Here is an 8,998-nt window from a genome sequence, read left to right as displayed (position 1 = left end):
AACACATCCTCCACCTTTACTCCCGCTTGTGTGATGCATCTAATTCCGTGATGGAGCGACAGAGACGGCGTTCGCACATCCAGGTGCGACACCATCCCTTCTCTCTCCAGGTGAAACCTACTACTCAACGAGTCAATAAAACTCACGCTAAACTTCGCTTCTACAATAAATATTAAATTTGAATATCAATTTCACTCAAAAGAAAAATTGAAAGACAATAGAAAAATCCATATAAACCCCCTCACCGTGACACCTCTCCCACTTCAAACCGGAAATTAGGAGAGAGAGAGAGAAAGAAAGAAAGAAAGAAAGAAAGAAAATGAAAGAAAGGTTAATTAGAGTCTGTAAAGGTCACATATTTGGTCTTAATTTGTTGTGTAGACTTCTACTGTTAACACATCTTAACAAATCATTTATCAATTATTTGTTCATGTTTTTGCAGTACCCAATCCAATGTAAACTATTCATCATTTGTAAACGTTTACTAATCATTAGTACCTTTATGAGCAGTCATCCTGATGGCAAAATATAGGGCCTTTCGCACTGCAGGAACCTTTTCATAGCACCAGAACTAATTGTGGAACCACCCACTTTTCGGCGTGTTCGCACCGCCGGTGTTCCGGCGAATTCAGTTCCCCTGTTTCCCCCTCACTTCGCAGTGTTGCCAAGTCCGCGGTTTTCTTGAAATTGTGTAGTTTTGAAAAAAAAAAGTGCATCTTTTAAGATATGTTCCCCCTGTGTGTTTAGTGTTTTAGTTTAAGACACTATTCTGCAGATAAAAGTGGTTAGACATAATTATGACATTTTAAAAACACATCAGGATTCTACTGTTAACACATCTTAACAAATCATTTATCAATTATTTGTTCATGTTTTTGCAGTACCCAATCCAATGTAAACTATTCATCATTTGTAAACGTTTACTAATCATTAGTACCTTTATGAGCAGTCATCCTGATGGCAAAATATAGGGCCTTTCGCACTGCAGGAACCTTTTCATAGCACCAGAACTAATTGTGGAACCACCCACTTTTCGGCGTGTTCGCACCGCCGGTGTTCCGGCGAATTCAGTTCCCCTGTTTCCCCCTCACTTCGCAGTGTTGCCAAGTCCACTCCATCCTCCTGTTGTTAATGTTGTTCTTTTTTGTTTCTGTTGTTGAACGCCGCGCACAAATGACGTCGCTGTCGCCCGGCTTACGTCACTTCTTAGTACACACTGTCGGTGCGAATGCAACCCTTTAAATGGTACTGGGAAATAGTTTGCGCAAAATCGTCCCAGCACTTTAGTACCGTACGTTTAGTTCTGGAACTAAAGCGGTGCGAAAGGGCCTTATGTCCCAAAGGTCCTGAATTCCCTCTATTTATACACATCTGTTCATGTTTTTGCAGTACCCAATCTAAAGTTGAAACTATTCATCATTTGTAAATGTTTATAAATGTTTACTAATCTTTCAGTATCTTTATGGGCTGTACTTTTAGCTGCTGCAACAACATTTGTGTAAATAGTGGTTAGTTAAGTTTAGCTAAATTCCACTAAGGGGGAGGAGGCCTCTAAAACATTTAAAGTACCATTTCCACGGTAATGCAATATCCGATTTCAAAATGGTTTTCACACAATGAATTTTGAGGTTTTAAGCTTTCAAATCATATAGAATTTATGATGATTACTAAAATATTTGACAGGAAAAAGGGAAACGAAAATAATTTTTTGGACAAAGGTCAGAACTCCTGTTGTGATGTATATGTTTTGAGGTGCACTCTTGTAAATTAATCTATTACTGCTCCTACATAATTTTTAACAACAAACAGTGGTAAAATATCTAGTTAGGAGTCTTAGACCTTTTCAGCGATATATAGTTTGTCATGATTAGATTAGGATTTAATTGTAATATATTGAAGCAAACTTAGGCATTGTTTGCTTTGACATTGACAGCATATGTCGTAATTTAGATATGTTTTTAAGATGGAAAATCGTGGTTTTACAAATGCAAGAAATTTGGCTTTCAAAAGAAAGAGAGCTAGCAAAGAGCACATCCAGATTCCTAACTGGCGAAGAAGACTTGACAGAGCAGCCATCAAGTGTTAGAGGAGATTTTGTCCCCCGACTGAGCTTGGTTTATACCAAGTTTTTTTCTCCATTTCTGTCACGATGGAGTTTTGGTTCCTTGCCACTGTCGCCTTTGGCTTGCTTAGTTGGGGACGCATGACTAATTGCACAGACACTATTGGAAGAGAACTGAACTGGATGATGATATCACTGAATCATCAATGAACTGACTTTAGCTGGAAAAATGACTCTTCTTGCATTATAGACAAACAATTTTCTGTAAAGCTGTAAATCTGCTTTGACACAATCAGTATTGTATAAAGCGCTATACAAATAAAGGTGACTTGACTTGACTATTCTTGGTTATTACATGCTGAGATTTTTGATCCAATAATTAAAACCTTTGTTGTTGTTTTTTTCTCAATTTAGTTGTAGGAAATTATTAATCGTCCATTTTTTTTAAATCATCTATGCATTCTGTTAGTTTTTTGTGTATTAGTATGTTTCATCAGGCTATGAAGAAATATAGAGCTGAGTCAGCATAACAGTGAAAACTAACATAATGTTTCCTAATGATATCTCCCAAGGGTAGCATGTACTGAAAAGGGTAAAAAGCAATGGTCCTAGTACTGAGCCTTGTGGTACTCCATATTGAACTTGTGATTGATATGATACCTCTTTATTTTCTGATCAAAGTCAAGATGGCACCGCAGATGGCAGCCATGATTTGTCGCTCCTTGGTGCTTATAGTTTTTTTGTTTGTTTGTCCTGTCTTAAGCAACTTTTTTCCGATCAGCTTTACTAGAAACGAACTCCTGGACATCAGAAATAGCACACCAAATAACTTTCTGCCGACATTTGAGTGTTAAGATGTTTTACTGGACATTTTAGTCGGAGGAGCTGTGTTCCTATACAAGCGCTCCAGGCGACGCAAGCGAAGGAAGTGCGGCGGCGCGCTCGTGAAATTCCGACAGCACGGTTTTAGGACTCCGCTGCCGAGCATTCATCTGGCGAATCTCCTCTCCCTAGCAAATAAATCAGATGAACTACGTCTCCTCACCTGCACAAACAAGGACTTTTTAAACTCTGCTGCACTTTGCTTCACGGAAACCTGGCTGAACGGAGCCATCCCGACCAGCGCGCTTCATCTAACGGGCTTCCAGCTGTTCAGAGCGGACCACGTCACCGAGTCGTGGGGGAAAACAAGTGGTGAATTATGTTTTTATATCAATGAAGGCTGGTGTACAGACGTGACAGTTTTAAAGAAGATGTGCTGCCCAAATTTGGAAGCTCCCTTTATTAATTGTAAGCCTTTTTATTCGCCGTGGGAGTTTTCCTCGTTTATTCTGGTGAGTGTGTACATTCCTCCTGACGTGCGTGTGAACGCGGCGCTAGAACTGTTGGCTGATCAAATCACACACACAGAACAGCGTTATCCGGACTCTTTCATTATCGTTCTCTGTGATTTTAATAAATATAATCTCACCTGTGAACTGCCTAAATATAGACAGCACATCACATGCCCCACCAGAGACAGCAATATACTGGACCATTGCTATATTGTTTTTAAGGACGCATACCACTCTGTCCCCAGAGCAGTGATCAGCTCTGATCACTGTTTGGTTCATCTTCTACCAGCCTACAGGCAGAAACTCAAATCTGCTAAACCTGTAGTAAGAACTGTAAAGAGATGGACTGTTGAAGCAGAGTGGGATTTACAAGCCTGCTTCGACCTCACTGATTGGAGTGTTTTTGAGGCTGCAGCTTCTGATCTGGACGAGCTTACTGACACCGTGACGTCCTACATCAGTTTCTGTGAGGACATGTGTGTTCCCACCATGTTGTTTGTGTGTTGTTAACATTTAACAACGACAAACCTTGGTTCAGTGCAAAACTCAAACAGCTTCGCCAGGCCAAAGAGGACGCCTACATGAGTGGGGACAAAGCCTTGTACAAACAGGCCAAATACACACTGAACAGGGAGATAAGAGTGGCAAAGTTAAACTACTCTGAAAAGCTAAAAAACAGCTTTCAAGTAATGACTCTACATCAGTGTGGAATGGTCTGAGAGCCATCACCAGCTACAAGACCCCATCCCCCAGCACTGAGGCCAATCAACAACTGGCTGAAGACCTGAACGAGTTCTACTGCAGGTTTGAAAAGCAAAAGCCTGGTCTGTGTAAGGGAAACAGGTCAATTTAGCTCAAAGGGAATCATTTAAGATTTTAAAGGGAATTTGGACAGAATCACTGTTTTACGGCTGAAGTGAAAACACTATTAATTAGCACAGTAACAAGATCGGCAGTTTAAGACATTAACTTGTAAGCACAAAACACAAGATACTTCTCTTTTCAATATAAATAAGGCTTTATTGGATAAATCTAAGACATATAAACTAATATAACACATAAACACACGCATTCACACAAGTTGCAGAAAGACAGAAAGTGAGGAAATAATTAGTTTAAGAGAATGAAAATGTGAAATCCTAAGTTTACAACAATATGGGGCAATGCATAGACATGAACAACCATCAATCACTTAATTAACCCTCGCATTGAGTTCCTCAATGAGGTTAAAATTATATTAAGTGCACCAGTTCAGCTAGAATCTGGAGGTACTTGCTTGCCTGTGAAAGGGGTTCCCTTCCTTGTCTGGTTGCCGAAAAGGGTTTCCCGAGGTTGCTGATTGGCTGGAAGTTCAGTCTTGGGAAGCCAGTGGTTGGGCATTGGCTGACGACGCGGAGTTGTGGTCTGATTAAAGTTTTAGACGGCACTCGAGGTCGGACTCGGAGACGCGGCGTTAGGCAAAACTTAACTCAGAACACGAAACTCTCAACGGAAAAGAAAATAAACTAATGTAAAGAAATAGAAGTAAAGTTTGACGAGTTAGTTAGACGCTGTCTTTGCTGGGGGTGTTGTATATTTCTCCTCCCAATTCATAAATCAAAATGTTATCTCATCAGGCACATGGTGTTTTCCCGTAAACTATTCAATAGTTATTCAAAATACATACACAATAAATTATTAAAATGTGATAGTCTAATGTTTGGGTTACATACATGATATGGAGTTATGCATAGAAATGATTAGTTGCTCACAAGTCCTTTTGAGTTCATTTTGGTGCATGGAAATGCAGTTTCGGTGCCATTCTGTGGCTGAGGACATGTTCTGTGCAGACCAGAGGTTAAAAGGTCTGTAAGGAATCTCAGTCTGTTCTTTGTCGTCGAGGTGGGGGAAGTCAATCCAAAGAGCTCGTGATCGTCACTGGTTTACATGGTCATGCTGTGCATCGCTGACCATTAATCTTGATTACTTGCCCCCAAAATTGACAATCTCCTTGGAATTGTCAATAAGTGTTCTTTTGTTTAAATGCTGTGAGCTACTCAAAGCTGCTAGTTGGTTCAGGCTTGTGGCGCCAGGATCTGATTTACGAACATCCTATGTGTTGGGCCTCTGTGGAATTCGGCTCCTCATGTTTCAACTGTTCTTTATCAAATCTTAAATTGTCTGATTCGGTCTGATACCCTACATCTGACACCCCACAGCACAGACCGTCTCACAGCACAGCCATCAACACCCTCCCCCCTACTGTTTCTCAGCCTGCACTCAAGATCTGTGAAGACGATGTACGCAAAGTCTTCAGAAAGCAGAAGATAAGGAAAGCCAAAGGCCCAGACGGTGTCCCTCCAGCCTGCCTCAAAGCCTGTGCTGTCCAGCTATCATCCATCTTCACACTGATCTTCAACAGATCCCTGGAGCTGTATGCAGTCTCCTCCTGCTTCAAATGTTTCACCATCATCCCTGTACCCAAGAAGCCAAAAATAATAGGACTTAATGACTACAGACCTGTTACTTTAACATCTGTGGTGAATTTTCAAGGCCCACCATTTCCGAAATTATTGGGCATGTCTTCCACACTGCGTGCAGCTGCATACAAATCCAACATTCTCCTTCCACCTCATTTTTCAGAACTCCTCTCTGTAAGAGTGGATAGTTTCCTTCACATTTGGTCTTAGCTGTCACCCAACATTTTGCAAACTCCTCCTCGCTCTGAGGCAGTGTTAATTTCGTTGAAAATGATTTTCGTCTTAATTTTCATCAATGACATTTTCTCACCGACAGCCTGCAGCTGTACAGTCAACAGGGCAGACATTTCAAAATAAGAGTCACTGGGTATTTCATGCTTTTTTCCTGGTCATTATTCCTTTTTGAAATATGGACAATTGGATTGTCCCTCCTGCCACAGGGAAGGAGCTAATGACTCGATACCGGACTCTGATGGCTCAGAGGCAGCAAGGAATGGAGGTTGGTGGTTTTGCCCAGACCTTTTGCACGCTGGCGGTGGGGCTGAATTATAATGAATGAGGCTGCACTTAAAGACCTCCTTAACATCTGTCTGGATAATTCTTTGCCCCAGTGGGAGGTGGAAGGACTCGAGATCCTAGACTTCTGGGGCTTCGTCAAGTATCTCCAGGGTCGAAGTCAGTGGGCAATACCAGGCCAATCAACCCTTCCGCAGGGATTTTCCCACCACCTAAGAGGCGGAGGGCGAGAAGGAGGACAGCAGAGCCCACTCCAGAGCCCGCTCCAGTCCGGGAGCTCACAGAGCCCACTCCAGAACCTGCTCCAGTCCAGGAGCTCACAGAGCCCACTCCAGAGCCCGCTCCAGTCCGGGAGCTCACAGAGTCCACTCCAGAGCCCGATCCAGTCCAGGAGCTCACATGGACCGTTGCGGAGCAATCGGCTTGTCCTGTTGCAGCCTTCGAGGCTGGTACTAAACTCTCTCTGCTCTTGTTTACAGTTTTCCTTGAGTTGCTGAGAGGGTTTTCTGTTCCACCAGTGTTGCCTGGCAGGATTCCGACTCTGCTCTGGTTGCCCGCCTGGGTTCCTGTTTGGCAGGAGCCTCACTGGCTCATTCCTCTGGCTCCATCCTGGTTATCTGCTGGGATTCCTGTGTGGTTGGGGCCTTGCTGGTTCTTCCTGCCGGCCCGCCTTGGCCTTTCACCCTGCCGGTTCTGTGCTCATGCCCTGGTCTATCTCTGTCCCCTGGCCCCCTTCCATTGTATGGTCCTGGCCCGTCGTCCCTCCACCTGGTCCGCCTCAGTTCCACCTCCCTCCTGAACTTTTGTGTGTTCTGGGGGAGCGTCTGGTATCTGCTCCATAGAGGTGGGGTAATGTCACAGTATCTGGTTGTGGTGCCGTGGACTGGCCACATGAGGGTGCTCTTCCTGTTTCTTTGTTACATGTTTTGAACTCTGTTTTCCATACCATGCTCACTCTGTCTGTCTTTGCTGCAGTATTGTTCGAGGTTACATCGTGTTTTCTGTTCCCTGTGTTTTGGATTACCTTTGTCTAGTTTTTCTAGTTTTCTGTTCTGATTATTTGTTACTTTAATAAACTACTGCATTTGGATCTACCTTGTTTTCTCCTGGCATTCCGTGACATAAACTGCATTTAGTTTAATTTAATATAATTTATATTTAATTAACAACTATTGTAGGTTCTGTCTGGGATTCCCCATCACAGAATGGATAGACTAAGAACATTATTCAAAATATTATTTAATAAATTTTACTAGTATCAGGTTTTTATAGTTAAAACTAAAACCATAAAAATATTCTTAATTAATTGAAATAAAATAAATGTTAACTAAAATTATAAAACAAATCTATTAAAAAGGAAATAAATATCTAAATACAAAAATAAAAAAACATATTTAGTTTCATTTAAACTTTAGCTTAACCTGATGTACTAAAATAACCAGAACAGAAATAAAAAATAATAGTAATAATGCATTACAATTGAACTAAACCCTTTAGATTTTAGTACTAAAATTGTATGATATAAAACTAAAACAATTCAGATGACTAAAATATGACTAAAACTAAATGGCATTTTCGTCAAAAGACTGACTAAAACTAAATCAAAATTTGCTGTCAAAATTAACACTGCTCTGAGGTCAAAAGGTCCAGAACAAGTCTATTCTGAATAACTGCTTCTCTCATTTTCTTCCATTCCTCTGTGATTAGGCCTAGTGCGTGAGCAGTATAATTTTCCAATGATAAAACCTGCCATGCTAAACCATTGATCTTGTTCAAAGCAGTTGTGGTCCCTACTCCGGTAAAGAAACCTGCTAGAGACCACCCTATATTTTCCCCTGGAGTTGTCCATGGACTGACTGTCTTGTACCCATTATAAAGGTCAAGCATGTCATGTATAGCTCGTTTGTTTCGATTTTGTCTCGTCTTATCACCATCCATATCAATGTTTTTCCATGTTAACACTGTGGTTCCTGTAGAGAGTAGAGCTGGATAGCAACAGCCACGCCAGTCTTCTTCATCTAAATGATAATATGCCATCCCTCCACAGGTCCAAATCATGCCTGGGGCAAGATATGAGAATGGACACTCAAAACTCTCAGTAGTCTGATTATAGTACATAATAGTACAGTTATTGTGCGCAGCTGTCTGATTCAGTGTTATGGTTTTTTTTACAATCTGACATTCCTACATAATGCTTTCCTTTATTCGAGCAGATACATAGGTCTGCCAGATGCGGCTGTACGTGAAAAGCAGGTCCCTTGAGTGGTAAACCTGTGTATGAGCAGGAATAATCTTTGAGAGAAAACATTATTGCCCTGTTTGCTCTTAGATTATCCATCATCTGCAATATCTTAGACATCTGTCTTGGTACATCGCATTTATTCTTTTTAAGGCCCACCATTTCCGAAGTTATTGGGTATGTCTTCCACGCTGCGTGCAGCTGCATACAAATCAAACATTCTCCTTCTACCTCGTTTTTCAGAACTCCTCTCTGTATGAGTGCCAATGCACATGCATAGTTTCCTTCACATTTGGTCTTAGCTGTCCTAACTTCCTTAATATTATCACTCAGATTTGAACTCATAATAAACTCTATGTCCGTTGTGGATACAACCTGTGGTAAGTCG

Source organism: Sinocyclocheilus grahami, unplaced genomic scaffold (genome assembly GCF_001515645.1).
Source record: "Sinocyclocheilus grahami isolate Dianchi unplaced genomic scaffold, SAMN03320097.WGS_v1.1 scaffold1558.1, whole genome shotgun sequence".
Classification (NCBI taxonomy): Eukaryota; Metazoa; Chordata; class Actinopteri; order Cypriniformes; family Cyprinidae; genus Sinocyclocheilus; species Sinocyclocheilus grahami.
Note: the sequence above shows the minus strand (reverse complement) of the source record.